We start from the raw sequence: 15664 nt of genomic DNA, 5'->3' as shown, positions 1-15664 counted from the left end.
GCCAGACCGTCTCATATCTATTATTTATTCCTTGCCACAACTGTGTGAAATAGACATTATTTATCCCCATTTAGCAGATAAGGGGACAGGCTCCGAGAAGGGAGGCCTTGCTGTGGGTTATATAGGCAGCAAGTGAATGAGTCAAGATTGAGTCCAGGTCCCTCAGATGCCCAGATTCGTTCCTTTTCCAGTATCCCACACCATTTGTAACCCCTGTAGAGTGGGAGGGTCTGTAAGTAACCCTTCATGTGATTCAAGGGAGAGAGACAATACAGCAAGGAAGGGGTTAAGGGCACAGATTCGATGCCCATGCCACCTCTGAGCGTTGTCTCCTCTTCCTCCAACTGTGGCACTTTGCTCAAAGTACTTAATCTTGCAGGGCCTCAGTTTTCTCATTTCCGAAAAGAGATACTACCTGCCACGTGGGGCACTGGGTCAATATACATGAACACTTAGAACAGTACCTGGCACACGGTGAGCATTTACATGCCAGGCACTGTGCCAAGGTGATACAGAGGCAAACCGGCCGGACCCTGCCCTCATGGAGTTGACATAATTTAATATATAACCATACCAGGATAAATTCTTTGAAGGAAAGGAATGTCCAGCCAGTGAGCAACAGTGGGCCTCCTATGGCCAAGGCTTCACCAGGGTGTGGGAACAGGAAAGCAGGTCTATCCTGGGATAAGGTGTGGGACCCCCCTCTGCCCTGCTTGGAGCTCGTTGGCCTTCAGGCCCACGGGCCTGTGTGTGTTTACAGAACCTTATCCCTCTGCCAGGCTGGGAGAGGGCAGCAGGGAAAAGGGGGAGGGGGAGGGACGGGGCAGGATGCCCTTGCTGTAAAGCTTCTAGAGCCAGCTTCTATGGACTAGAGAGCTCCAGCTCACCCATGGCACCAGGCTTAGCCGTTTCTGCCTAACTGGTGGTGACTGTCATGGGGTGCTGCAGCTTCTTGGTTCAACCAAGAGCCTAGAGACCCAAGGTGGCAGGACTGACTGGGAGCTAGGCCAGAACAGGCAATGAATAGGCAACTTTTGCTGTGTGACCGGAGGCCACCTGCCTGCCCTCTCTGGGTCACTCTCTGAAGCCCTTACCTCCCATGTTCCAGTTCTCTCTGTCTCAGGGCATTAGCTACCTAGATCTTCAGCAAAGGCACAATGAACAGCTGCTCCCCCAGGCATTCCCCCAAGGCCCCTGGGCTCTCTGTTCTGAGGACTAGAGTTGGGGCAGCAAGACTCCCCTGGCATCAAGTGACTAGAGAGGTACAGCGCCTCCCTTGGCACCCTGCAGTGGCTTGGAGTGGAGCTGGTCCAATGTCTGATGTCCCTGCCTCCTGTGAGGTGGACGGTGGAGTCTGACCAGGAGTAACTAAGCACTAGGCTGAGAGATGTGTTTGCCTTTCCAAGGGGTGTGTGCTGGTGGGATGTGGACAGGGGGGGAAACGAGCCCCAGAAGCCAACTTCTCATCCTCCTCTGTCCTATGTGCCATGTGACTTGGTATACATCCCTTCTCCTCTCTGGGCCTCAGTTTCCCCATCTGCTGTGGGGCTTGGCTCCACCCAGCCACTCTTCCTCCAGTACAGGCTTCCTGAGCTTGCCTCTGTCTTGGCTCCAGCTCAGCCAGGTGTCCAGACTCAGTCCTGTCCCAGCCAGGAACAATGGGCCAGGCTGGGCCAGTCACTCATGGGCCCCAAACTCAGTCCCCAAGGGCTTACCCTGGACTATTTTCAGACCTTGGAGATGGAATCAGAAAAGGATTTTCCACTCTCAGCACAATGGCTGCCCCGGACCATTGTCTAGCAGTGACCAGGGGATCCGTCTGCCCAAAAATACCTTCCCTGCTCCTACCTTCTGGGCCTCTGCCTCCTGTTCCTCACCTCCCTGCATTGACATGGCTTCCTGGGGCTGTTAACTCCTGAAGGCTGTTGTGAAACAGCATGTTGAGTCCCCTGGTAGACATGACCAGTTGGAATCAGTTTTCCCTCCCAGCAGGGACCCCAGGGGTTATTTATTAGCAGATAAGAGATGAGAGACCGAGAGAGAGAGCTATGCCTTTCACTAGGTCACACAGCAGTCAGCATGGAGACTAGATGTGAGGCCAAGGCTTTCTGTCTGCTTCTGCTGCCTCTGCTGCCCTCATTAGCACTGGTCTGCCCCATCTGAGAGCTCACCTTGGAAGGTCACAGGTGGACATGCTGCAAAGAGGCCTGGGTGACATGGGTGAGAGGGGGTGCACCTTGGAGCTCCCTATTCAGTCCCATTTTTACCAAATGTGGCTTTAGCTTGCCCTGAACTCAGGGTTACCAAGTTGCAGCTCTGGGGAAAGAAGAAGATTGGGGGACACAGGGAAGCTGAGGCCGGAGGAGGGTTCTGGCCCAGCTCGGCCTTCACCAGCTCTGTGACCACAAATTCAATTTCTTCATCTGTAAAATGGAACTGATAATATTTCTTTTTCCAGAGTACTGAACAGTGAGGCACAAACACACAACTATTTTATTTTCCTCCTATCAGTACTGCCTACTCAATGATGTCTAATTTCCCTTTCCCGTCCATAAACTGCATTTTTGGCAAACTCCAAAACTTTGAGTCACTTTTGAGTAACAAAGTTCATTCCAGCTTAAGGTTCTAATCCCTACTTAAATTAATGCTCACTCCTCTTCTTCCCCAGTGCTGGGAGGACCCTCCTCACCCCTCCTTTTGGGTCCCTCTCTCCTCCAGGTGTTGGGCAAGGTAGGGAGGAAAGGGACCAGTATATCCTCCCCAGGACTGCCACAGTTCTTTCTTGCCGTCCTGGCTTCTCTGGCCATCAGTGCCCCTGCGCATGGAGCCCTCCAAACACCAGCCCACACACCTTTGTAAAAGAGTCTCTTCATTCGCCCTCTCTGAGTGTGCCCCATCTTTCCTGCCGAGACTGTAACTCATACACCCTAGTTTCCTTGAGTGACTTTCCTAAGGCACCCCTCACCTGGCTTGGTTGAGAACTCACAACAGCAGAAATGTTTTCAAGTTCACGGGAGCCCAGTGTTCAGCTTATAGAATCAGCATGGAGGGGGGGTGGGTAGAGGGTTGGGTTAATAAACTCTGAGAAGGTGTCTGACCCCAATTGTTTTCAGGTTTCTTTCGAAAGTCAGGCATTTTACCCCTCTGTATCCTTAGATTTATGTCCTAGAGCCAAATTCCAAATCAGCAGCCACATGAAAAGTCCCACCTCATTGTGGGATTAACTGTTGGACCAGCCTTTGTGACCAAAGCAATTGCAAAATGTGGGGGAGGAAAGTCAAAGCCTATTGCATGGGTCACCACACAGCCTGTGCTAATGCGTATGTGTGTGTGTTTATGCCTGTGTTGAGTTGTCGCATCTGTGTTTGAGGTAGGGCTGAGGTGGAAGGGCAGTACCATAGACACCAAGAAGATACCTGGAGACAGAAGGGCTTTGGGTTGGTGGCCACTCCGGAGGAAATAGAGGGAGGAGGAGGGGCTACCAGGAGGTCAAACTAATGGACGTATACAGGCTTGGGGATGGCCCGAAGAGATGGGGAGTGGGGAGAGGATCCAGCTGCTAGCTCTCTGAACCCCTTCACTTCCCTCATTCCCCATTCTTCTTTCTTTCCTCAGCTCCCCTCCCTCCATACTCCCCATTTTCCTCCTCCTTTTGCTCCCTGTTCCCAGAATTCCTGCTAACAGAGAGAAGCAAATGGAGCAGGACAGAGCAACAGACTCATTCCTTCATTCTTGAGCACTGGCTCACCTCCCTTCCCCGCCGCTGTGCTTAGGATTCTGTAGGTCCCCAGTTTGTGGATGCTGCTCTGCTGCCCCCTGGTGGCCAGAGCTGGCTGCAGAGGCAGGAATGGGGGCTGAGGTCGGGACCTTCACCTGTGGAGGAGAAGAAAATGATCCTGCTGGCAGCCAGGATGTTGGAGAGTGCAAGGTGGGGGGTAGGACTGAGAATTTAAACAGGGAACACAGTTTACAAAACACCCTGACCTGCAAAACAGGTAGTAGTGCTTGTTCAATCCATGATGTTTATCTCATCCTATCTAAGCTCACACTTATAAACACCTATGGACTGAGACTCACAAGTTCCAAGAGAAAACCACAGACAAATTGATCTAATAGTAACACTCCTTGAGGACTCCTGTATTCTCAGCACAGGATTGCTGACTGTTCCAGTAACTCCCTGCTCTGCAAATTCAATCTCTGCCACAGAACTATCCTTTGAACTCCAGCCCCCCACAACCCCATGAGCACTCTTCTTTTTTTTTTTTTTTTAGAATTTTTTCAACGTTTATTTATTTTTGGGACAGAGAGAGACAGAGCATGAACGGGGGAGGGGCAGAGAGAGAGGGAGACACAGAATCGGAAACAGGCTCCAGGCTCTGAGCCATCAGCCCAGAGCCTGACGCGGGGCTCGAACTCACGGACGGGGAGATCGTGACCTGGCTGAAGTCGGGCGCTTAACCGACTGCGCCACCCAGGCGCCCCATGAGCACTCTTCTTTAACTGCCCCCTTTGGAGACACCCCAGGGATCCCCCAGTGTGAAGCCTTTGTTGCAGCAAATAATAAGCCCATCCTTGTTGGCTACAGGTGTGTTTCTGGTGGCGCAGGCTGACCAGGACTGACCAGAGGTTCCTGGGTGAAAGAGTGAGAGCAGGTGACATTTCAGCTCTCCATTCCAGCCTATCCACTCCCATAGGCTCTCAGGGACTGTCCCATCTACAGCCCTACAGCCCCTAGCTGACCCATCATGGTGCACCCTGGCACCAGGACAAAGTGCCGGACCGTGGGTGTTTTATTCTCTCTGAGGAAGCTCACTGTGTCCAGCTGTTGGCTTTTGTAAAGGCAAGACTGAGGGGCTGACACAGCTGCTCCTTCTTCAGGGATGCTGACTTGGCCCGCTCTGGTTCTACCAGGATGTGGGGGGGGGGGGGGGGGGCGCACCTGAGGGTAGTGCTATGATGTCCTCTGGGCTTGAGTGTCCCTTTGACTTCCTGCTTACCTTCAAGGCCCCAGGTGGGGTTCCCCACCTTCACTGGCTGTCAGGAAGACCCCCAAGCTCTGGGTCTGAGGATACAACTGAGTGTTTGGGAGAGGGGCTAGAGGCTCTCTTAAGGGGCATGCAGATCTGGGGCTGGACTCCAGGCCCTGAGGACCAGCCTCTCCTTCCAGTCTGGGAGCTCTTGTGAAGGGAAGCCAGAATCTTCTCCCCTCTCTAAGGGTGGAACCTCTGAAAAGATCTGCATCTGCCCCTCCAAGAGTCCCCTCTGCACCTCCCTAACACCCTGACATCATTTGCACTCTCTCTCCCACCTCCAGGGACAGGGAGTTCACTCTTTCCTAGGCATCCCCTTCCCCTTTGGGAGAGTCCTCCTCACAGGAGCCCTGTCTCCCAGCTTGGCCTGAGGGGCACACGGCATATTTGCCCTCCACCCAGGGCAGCCATTGGAAGGGTATGACCAAAACTCTGAGTTGGCCCTTCTCCAAGCTGGTGCCCCCAGCCCCCTGCCCTGCCCCATTGCAATGCTTCCACTCCACCAGAGACTCTGACCTCTGGATGCCCCTAGAAATCCTTGCCTCCTCGCATGGTAGCCTCTAAGACTAGACTCCATCCCCCTGGGAGGTATAACCCAGCTCAGCTGGTCCTCTGGGAGCTTTCATCCTAGTAGGAAAAGACAGAGGTCTTTGTCTATTTTGGTCACTAATTTATCTCCCATGCTGAGAATAGTGCCTGGCACATAGTAGGTACACAACATTTACCTGAAATAATGAATAAAATAAATGAATGACTGAGGTCCACAGTGAGGTATAAGTGAGATGAATTGTGTAGACTGTTTTGCAAAATATCTAGTACTAGTGGGTACTCATTATAGGTAATTCCTTTCCTTTGCAAAACAAGTCAAATTAATTATTTCATGTAAGTTTCACAATGGCTCTTTGAGGCAAGAACATTATTATTGATTCATTCATCCATTTATCCAACAAATATTTACCAAGAGCCTACTATATTCCAGGTACTGTTGTTGTGCGTACTTGGAAACCATCAGTGAATAAAAAGCAAAGACCCTTCCCTTGTTTTACATCTAGGGGGTGATGAGAGACAAAAAGTAACAGACATAATGAAATGTAAATTCCATGGTGTGTTAGAAGGTGATGGGTGCTGTGGGGAAAACAGCAGAGCAGGAAGAGGGATTGAGAGGGCAGGCTGGTAGAGGGGGAAGGGGTGGGAGGGGTGTGATTTTAAATAGAGTGGTCAGGTGAAGACTCAAGAGGGGCCCAAGAGAGGGCATTTGAGCAAGCTTGAAGGAGGGGTGGGAGTTAGCTAAGGGACTCTCTGGGGGGAGAGGTTTCCAGATAGAGGGGACCGTAAACACATGGTCCCACTGCCCGTGTAAGGAGTCCGCGGCTGGGGTGGAGGCAGGAGGAGTTGGGGCCAGAGATGGGGGGAATCTGGTAGGACATGGAATGAGGTGGGAAGCCACAACAGAGACACAATCTGACATATTTTAGAGGGATCTGGCTGCTGTGTTGTGAATAAACCGTAGTGGTGGCAAGGATAGGACAGCAAGAACAGGAAGGAGCTAATTCAGGAAGCCAGGAGAGAGAGCATAGGGATTGGGATCAGGTGGTAGCAATGGAGGTGGCGAGAAATGGACCAATGCCAGGTGTATTTTGAAGGAAGAGCCAATAGGATTCCTGATAGTTTTTTCCTGCCAGGTTTGACAGGCAGTGAAACTGCAATCCAGAGGAGGTCTAGCCAGGTGGCACACACCCACAGGTCACTGAGTAGAGCAGAGGATGGGGGTAGAGGTGGCAGGAAGGTCCCTGGGGCTAGGGTGGTGTCTGGGGGGAGGAGAGGGCAGGATGGGAAGAAGGATTCTGTTGCAGCAAGTCACAAACCAGCCCCAGGCAGCTGGGCGTTAATTTGATCAATGGCTTTTTCCTCTTCCCCTCAATTCCCCTATGATGACCTTTTAATTGGGTCCATTTGTTCCAAGACCATGAACTGAGCAGATGCCAGAGTATTTGCCTATTATTAAATAGATTAGGAAACGGCCCTAGGCTTTCGGCTGCCAGAAAAGTCAGAGCAACTGCGCGGCTTCTCTGAGGAGTAACCACAGGCCCTCCTTTCACTGCAGAGCCCAGGCCAGGCATCTTGTCTTCATCCGTGCTGCCCCTCTGTCTGCAGTATCCTTGCCCCTGCATGGCTCACCTGCTAACTGTCTCCTCCTCCTTCAAGGCTCACTTCAAAATCCCCTCCTCAGGAAGCCTTGCTGATCACCATCTGTGCCCTCAGCCTCCTCTCCCTGGGCAGAAAACTCTCACATGTGTGGTGAAGGATCCCTCAATGGGGGGCCTGCCTCTAACATATGACATGGTCCAAGCTGGGGTTTTTAGGGAAGAGGGATTCAAAGAGCATTTAAATCACAACCTCACTTAAGTAAAAAAAACACTTTTCAATTTCCCCCTAGTTCCTCCCCACAGAGAAACTGGACTCAGAAGGGGTGGGGTGCAGGGAGGGGAGGAGAGAAGTAAGTGTGAAATTCACATCTTGTGTGGAAAGGAACCCTCTTGCACTGTTGGTGTGAATGCACCCTGGTACAACCATTCTGGGAAACAGTAGGGAGGCTCCTCAAAAAGTTAAAAATAGAACTACCCTATAATCCAGCAATCACACTGCTAGGTATTTACCTAAAGAATACAAAAACACTAATTCAGGGGCACCTGGGTGGCTCAGTCAGTTAAGCATTCAACTTCGGCTCAGGTCATGATCTCGAGATTTGTGAGTTTGAGCCCCGCGTGGGGCTCTGTGCTGACAGCTCAGAGCCTGGAGCCTGCTTTGGATTCTGTGTCTCCCCCTGTCTCTTCCCCTCCCATGCTCATGCTCTGTCTCTCAATAATAATAAATAAACATTAAAAATTTAAAAAAAAAACACTAATTCAAAGGGATACATGCACCCTGATGTTTATAGCAGCATTATCTACAGTAGCCAAACTATGGAAACAGCCCAAGTGTCCAGCAATTGGTGAATGGATAAGAAAGATGTGGAATATTACTCAGCCATAAAAAAGAATGAAATCTTGCCTTTTGCAATGACATGGATGGAGCTAAAGAGTATTATGCTAAGTGAAATAAGTCAGTCAGAGAAAGACAAATAGCATATGATTTCACTCATACGTGGAATTTAAGAAACAAAACAAATAAACAGAGGGGAAAAAAGAGAGAGAGAGAGAGACACCAAGGTACAGACTCTTAACTATAGAAAACAAACTGACGATCACCAGAGGGGAGGTTGGGGAGGGGGTAAAATAGGCGATGGGGATTAAGGAGGGCACTTGCTGAGATGAGCACCAGGTGTGCATGGAAGTGTTGACTCACTAAATTCTACACCTGAAACTAATATTGCACTGTGTGTGAACTAACTGGAATTTATATAAAAACTTCAAAAGAATAAAGTGCACAATTCACCATGAAAAATTTATATTATGGAAATGTAAACTCGACTGGAGAGAAAGAAAACTGTTTCCTGGCAGAAACAAATTCAAACTGTTTAAAAAAACACTGGTTACTTCCATTTGAGACATTATTGATTTGCTCTGTGAAAGATGGGGATTTAGTTTTCTTCCCTCACCCTCCTGTTGCAATTTTCTGGATAAAACAATATTCAGTGCTTCCATTTTTACGGCCTTGAAAGTATTGTTTGTAGTAACACAGCATTCTATGATTACATTTTCTTTCCTGCATAACTTTTTGTTTTTCCTAGAATTAATCATTGTCTCACTGTACACCCTTCAGGGGGACATCTGCTAAAGACAAAGAAAATTACAAAGAAATCTTAAACAGTATTTGTAGTTACACCACAAGTGGCTATTGAGCACTTGAAATATGATTTGTCTGAATTGCGTTGAGGCATAAAATACACACTGGATTGCAAAGACTTGAGTACAAAAAAAGAAGGTTGTAAAATATCTCATCAATTTTTTATATTGGTTACATACTGAAATGGTAATATTTTGGATGTAACGAGTTAAATAAAATGTATTACAAAAATTAATTTCATTAATTTCTGATTACTTTTCTAATGTGGTTCCTTGAATATTTTGTTACTTTTTAAAGTTTTATTTATTTTGAGATAGAGTCGGGGAGAGGCAGCGAGAGAGGGAGAGAGAGAGAATCCCAACCAGGCTTCGTACTGTCAGTGCAGAGTCTGATGCGGGGCTCAAACTCATGAACCATGAAATCATAACCTGAGCCATAGTTGGACACTTAACTGACTGAGTCACCCAGGTGCCCCTCCTTGAATATTTTAAATTATACCTGTAGCTTGTATTATATTTCTTTTTTTTTTTTTTAATGTTTTTATTTATTTTTGAGACAGAGAGAGAGCATGAGCAGAGGGAGAGGGAGACACAGAATCTGAAGCAGGCTCCGGGCTCTGAGCTGTCAGCACAGAGCCTGACACGGGGTTCGAACTCACAGACTGTGAGATCATGACCTGAGCTGAAGTCGGACGCTTAACCGACGGAGTCACCCAGGCGCCCGACATTATATTTCTATAGAACTGTTCTAGGCAGTGATTGTCAAAGACTGCTGGTAAATACGACAGTCTCCTGAGACCTGGATGCACTGACCAATATAACATCACAAAAAGAGACAGAACTAGGCGTGATGTCTTGCTGATGTGGTACAAAAGGAAGTATGTACCGCCACCTATGAATTCTTACCAAAAAACAAGCCTGAGTGTGATCAAGCCTCTGGATTTAACTACCACTTTTCAGGAAATAGCATACGTAGGAACATGTTAAATGACAGTACGGACACTTAGCTAGATTCAGAATCTGAGAACTTATACAGGATAAATGACCTGTTTTTTTCATAAATAAATGGGGAAAAAATGGCAGAGGGTGGACGTAGGAAGAGAAGTCAAAGCCAAGGTCCCATCTCTCTTCATTGCTGTAAAAGTATAAGGCCCCAACTCCCGAAACATTCAGAAGCCATTTATCCTGAAGGCAAACGGGGGGGAGGGAATCGGAAACAGAGAAAAGGCTGGACAACTTTTGGGTTTTCTCCACTGTTATAAGTGAATTGTGTGCCCCCCTTAAATTCGTATGTTGAAGTCCCAACACCCAGTGCCTCAGAATGTAATGTTATTTGGGCAAAGGGTCTTTAAAGAGGTAATGGAGTTCAAATGAGGTCACTGGGGTGGGCCCTAATCCAGTGTGATGGGTGTTCTTGTACAAAGAGGAAATTTGGACACAGACACATACAGAGGTAAAAGGACATGAAGACACAGGGAGAAGACAGCCATCTACAAGCCAGGGAAAGCCAAGATCCATCTCTCATGGTCCTCAGAAAGAACCAATCCTGCTGTCACCGTGATTTTTGATTTCTAGCCTCCAAAACTGTGAGAAAATAAATTTCCGTTGTTCAACCTCCCAGTCTGCAGTGTTTGTTATGACAGTCCTAGCACCCTAATTCATCCACCTGTCAGTGGGGTGGGAACTCAAGACAATCATCCCGTCTGTTATAGGGGGAAAGGGAGCTGTGTTTTCTTTGCCTGTGTCTCCCCAGATGGGAATGCCTGGTGGAAGTTACTTCTCAGGGCCCGAGTTTCCCCTTGTTGGGTTAACAAGCTGTCACCATGGTGGGGGGCCTGGCCCTAACCACCCTAATCAGCCTAAATTCTCATCTTCACACCCCCATGCTGTATTTCCTCTTCAACCTCTTCACAGCTTTGTTTTCACCGCCAAAATGTTGATGATCTTTGTATCAAAGAACATCATCTCTTGTATTGGTTGCATGACTCAGCTGATTTTCTTACTCTTTATTGTCATTCCTAAATACGATGTGTCGATATTAACGGGCTATAATTGCTTTGTAGCTGCCTGTAATCCATCATTGTTCCAAGGCCACCACATCTTATCAGGGGTGTTTGGTGTTAAAGTTTGGTGTGTACGTGTGTGTGTGTGTGTGTGTGTGTGTGTGTGTGTGTGAGAGAGAGAGAGAGAGAGAGACAGAGAGACACAGAGAGAGACAGAGAGATATAGTACTTGCTGGAGCCACTGCCCATAGAGGGCACATGCTTAGGCCAGCTGTCTGCAACAGCAATGTCCCAAACCATTAACTATATGAAAATTTCCTGGTCCTCTAAATGTCTTACACCAGCACACCTATGTCCGTGAGGAGGTTGTTTTCACTGTGACAGGCACTAATATCCGGTACCCAGTCCTCCTTTCTGTCCTTTTCATCCAATCTGCTCAAGTAAATCAAAACCCATCAGCACCTGTGGCTCTGACATCAATGCCATTTCTCTTCTCTTTGGGTGAGGAGCATTTATGTGTCTTAAACATTCTTCTCTATGAATCAGGGTCTATGAACTGGTGTATTTCCTATTGCCATGTGGGTCCATGCTGAATCCCTATGTAAAGACCGAGGAAAAAGGAAAATCCCGGTTAAAACCCAGGAAAGCAGGGATCTGGTAAGGAGATCTGAACTTCTGTTTTATTGGTATTTTTTCATGGTGGGATTTTGTTCCTAACTATGTTCATTCTACATATGGAGGAATGGTTAGTCTTTTCTTAAAATAGACTCGTTTCATCATTTCCCTCGTAGGTAATCTTGGTTCGTTGTTTGCTTTCTCATCTCCTGCACACTTTGGAGACAGGTTTGACTAAGTATGGTTGTTTATACACTAGACCCTTTTTCATTACTCTTTGTCATCCCTTTGTCTCCTGCTCTTTTTCCAATCCTGCACCTATACTATAAGCCCACAGTGACCCGGAGAAAAGTTAAACACTGCAGCTTACTTACCTAAGCCCAGGAGTGCCAAATATTTTGGAAGTGCTCTCTTTCTTGTCAGTTACTGGAAGAGGAAGCAGGGTTCCAAAGAAATGCCTCTCTTTCAACCTGTGTAAACAGCTCAAGGTGGACCCAAACCCTCTTGATCTTGGTTTATTATCCTTGTCACTCTTGCTTTGTTATTCTGGCCTTTATTGTCTGCTTCTCAGAGTGGCAACATCTAAGAGCTCCTGCCAGCCTTGTCTGCAAGTGGTGGCAGCTGGAGGTATTAATACACACATCCCAGCTTCCCGGTGAGTAAGGCATTTGTGGGCTCCCCCGCAAAAGAGAAGGAAATCAGGGCTTTTCCCTTTGAGATGTGAATCACATCCCCTTATTTTCAAACTTCGGAGACAAAAAATAAACTGTAAAGAACAATTCTGTTGTTTCTTATCTGATAATTTTCAACGCAGGACAGCATTACTCTGTTAGTATTTTTCTGATCTGCAAATTGCCAGGAGCCAAAGTGGGCGTCATGTATGTCAATACAATAAAACATTAGATAATGACGAGAACATGTGACACCACCATTTTGACGTCACGGATGCCCGAAATAGCACTAATTTAGAATGATTAGAGGACTTGATATGTATCCAAGAACTCAAGGGGGAGGATGGATGATAGTATAAAAGTTGCATGATATTATCTAAAATGGCATCAAATATTCGGAAAAAAAAATTTAGTTCTTGCAGAAAAATTTTGTCATTTGTCATTTAAAACCACTGTGCATAAAAGTGGATAAACAATTCATCTGCCTTTTAATTTTACAGTGAGGTTCAGCACGGAAAAATCAGCTGAATACTGACAATAATAAACTGTTATCCTAGGAAAGGTGTGTGGGTCTACTTAAACTTTGTCTCACTGGTAGGACCATAGGCATCGTTAAGACAAAGGTTGTTTCCTATGCTTCCTTCATTTCTCCAGCGCTTCCCCCCTTCTTAGTTTATATGGCAAGAAATATGAAGTTGAATATCAACTTGAGATATCAAGAAATATCAGTTGAATTGGAACCTCTTGTTCCAACCACTGCAGTGGTTGAAGGAAGGTTTTGATGATTTACTCTGTGCTGGCACAGCGCTAAGAATCTTACATATATTACCTCAAACCATGTAGAACAGAATTATCCCCCTTTTTATGAGTGACTGGCTCTCTGAGAGGTGTAAGCGAGGGCATTGTTCTCCCGTTTCTGTTGTTCCTGTTATCAGGACCCTGGGCCCCAGTTCCAGCTCCTTTCCTTACAGATTGGGTGAACTTGGACAAGACCATGGGTCTCTCTCTCTCACTTTCCTCCTTGAAAAATGGAAGTAGTCATGTGTTCTATATAAGGGTTTTTTTTTTTTATTTTTTTTTAACGTTTATTTATTTTTGAGACAGAGAGAGACAGAGCATAAATGGGGGAGGGGCAGAGAGAGAGGGAGACACAGAATCCGCAACAGGCTCCAGGCTCTGAGCTGTTAGCACAGAGCCTGACACGGGGCTTGAACTCACGGACCAAGGGATCATGACCTGAGCTGAAGTCGGACGCTTAACCGACTGAGCCACCCAGGCGCCCCTATATAAGGTTTGAAAAGATTAATGTGTGTGTTTATGCAAAGTACTCATAAAGTGGTAAATCCCTATATAAATTTTTGTTTATAAAAATTTTCAGGGGTGCTTGGGTGGCTCAGTCAGTTGAGCGTCCAATTCTTGATCTCAGCTCAGGTCATGAATTCAGGGTTGTGAGTTCAAGCCCCACAACGGGCTCCATGCTGGGTGTGGAGCCTACTTAAGAGAAAAAAAAAATGTTTTTATTTTTCTCAAGAATGAGATCAAGTCCCAGAATTTGGGGGCAACTTAATTAAATGTGACATCTTGATTTAAGAAAGTGATACGTTTTGACCAAAAAGAATGAAATCTTGCCATTTGCAACAATGTGGTTGGAACTAGAATGCATTATGCTAAGTGAAATAAGTCAGTCAGAGAAAGAGAAATGTCATATTTCACTCATATGTGGAATTTAAGGAACAAAACAGATGAACATAGGGGAAGGGAAGGAAAAATAAGATAAAAACAGAGAAGGAAGCAAACCATACAAAACTCTTAAATACAGAGAACAAAGTGAGGGTTGCTGGAGGGGAGATGGGTGGGGGATGGGCCAAATGGGCCAGGGGCATGAAGCAGATGCCTGGGATCTTGGGATGAGCACCGGGTGTTATATGTAAGTGATGAGTCACTAAATTCCTTATTTTTTTTTTTAATTTTATTTTTTAAAATTTACATCCAAATTAGTTAGCATATAGTGAAACAACGATTTCAGGAGTAGATTCCTTAGTGCCCCTTACCCATTTAGCCCATCCCCCCCCCCACACCCACTCCAGTAACCCTCAGTTTGTTCTCCATATTTATGAGTCTCTTCTGTTTTGTCCCCCTCCCTGTTTTTATATTATTTTTGTTTCCCTTCCCTTACGTTCATCTGTTTTGTCTCTTAAAGTCCTCATATGAGTGAACTCATATGATTTTTGTCTTTCTCTGACTAATTTCACGTAGCGTTGAGTCACTAAATTCTATTCCTATTCAACTAAATAACATTCGTTAGGCTCAAACAAACGAAAATATTGAAAGGTAAACAGTGAAAAGTCTACCTCTCATTGATTCTAGTAAGTAATCACTATTCATGATTTTTTCTTTATCTTTCCAGATAATTAATTGTATGCATTTACAAGCCCTGAAAATTGTGCTTTCTTATCTTTTTCTGTCATACACAAAAGGATATGTACTTGTACAGATATTTCTAGATTTCTTCTGCAGATTTCTTGAAGGTCTTCACACACTAATACATAAAAAGCTTACTCGTTTGGGAGCATCTGTGTGGCTCAGTCAGTTGAGCATCCAACTGCAGCTTAGGTCATGATCTCATAGTTCGTGGGTTTGAGCCCCGCATTGGGCTGTATGCCGATAGCATGGAGCCTGGAACCTGCTTCGGATTCTGTGTATCCCTCTCTCTCTCTGCCCCTCCCCTGCTCATGCTCTGTCTCCCTCTCTCTCTCTCAAAAATAAATAACATTAAAAAAATTTTTTTGAAAAAGCTTACTTATTTGGCTTATAGCCATAATTTATATGACTAGTTCCCTATGAATAGGATTTTCAGGCCATTTCCAACCTTTGGATATTGATTTGTTGATTTCTTTCTTTTTTTTTTTTTTTTCAACGTTTATTTATTTTTGGGACAGAGAGAGACAGAGCATGAACGGGGGAGGGACAGAGAGAGAGGGAGACACAGAATCGGAAACAGGCTCCAGGCTCTGAGCCATCAGCCCAGAGCCTGACACGGGGCTCGAACTCAGGGGCCGCGAGATCGTGACCTGGCTGAAGTCGGACGCTTAACCGACTGCGCCACCCAGGCGCCCCAGTTGATTTCTTAAAGAACTGAAATGAATGAAAGTGTCAACTCTTTTTTTGCTATGAAGTTTAAATTGTTGAACCAAAAAATAATGTCCGTCTGTACCTCTGATTCACCAAGTCTGATTTAAGAGGGAGAGGCATCTGCTCATACCAAATGAAAGACTTGCCTCCTGATCTCAAGTTTCAACTGTCATGTCATTTGGCTTCTTGGTCCACGTGTTGATTTTGTCACCCCTCAGTCCCCCTGCAGTGGTGGTGTTGAGAGACCAATGAGGTTCCAGAGGCCATGTGAGCAGCAGATCTCTATGAATTGTCACCTCTTTTGTCACGGGCACCATGTTACTTTTATTTATTATTATTTTTTTAAGGTTTTTTTTTTTTTAACGTTTATTTATTTTTGAGACAGAGAGAGACAGAGCATGAACGGGGGAGGGTCAGAGAGAGAGGGA

This window comes from Leopardus geoffroyi, chromosome D1 (genome assembly GCF_018350155.1).
Source record: "Leopardus geoffroyi isolate Oge1 chromosome D1, O.geoffroyi_Oge1_pat1.0, whole genome shotgun sequence".
Lineage (NCBI taxonomy): Eukaryota > Metazoa > Chordata > Mammalia > Carnivora > Felidae > Leopardus > Leopardus geoffroyi.
Note: the sequence above shows the minus strand (reverse complement) of the source record.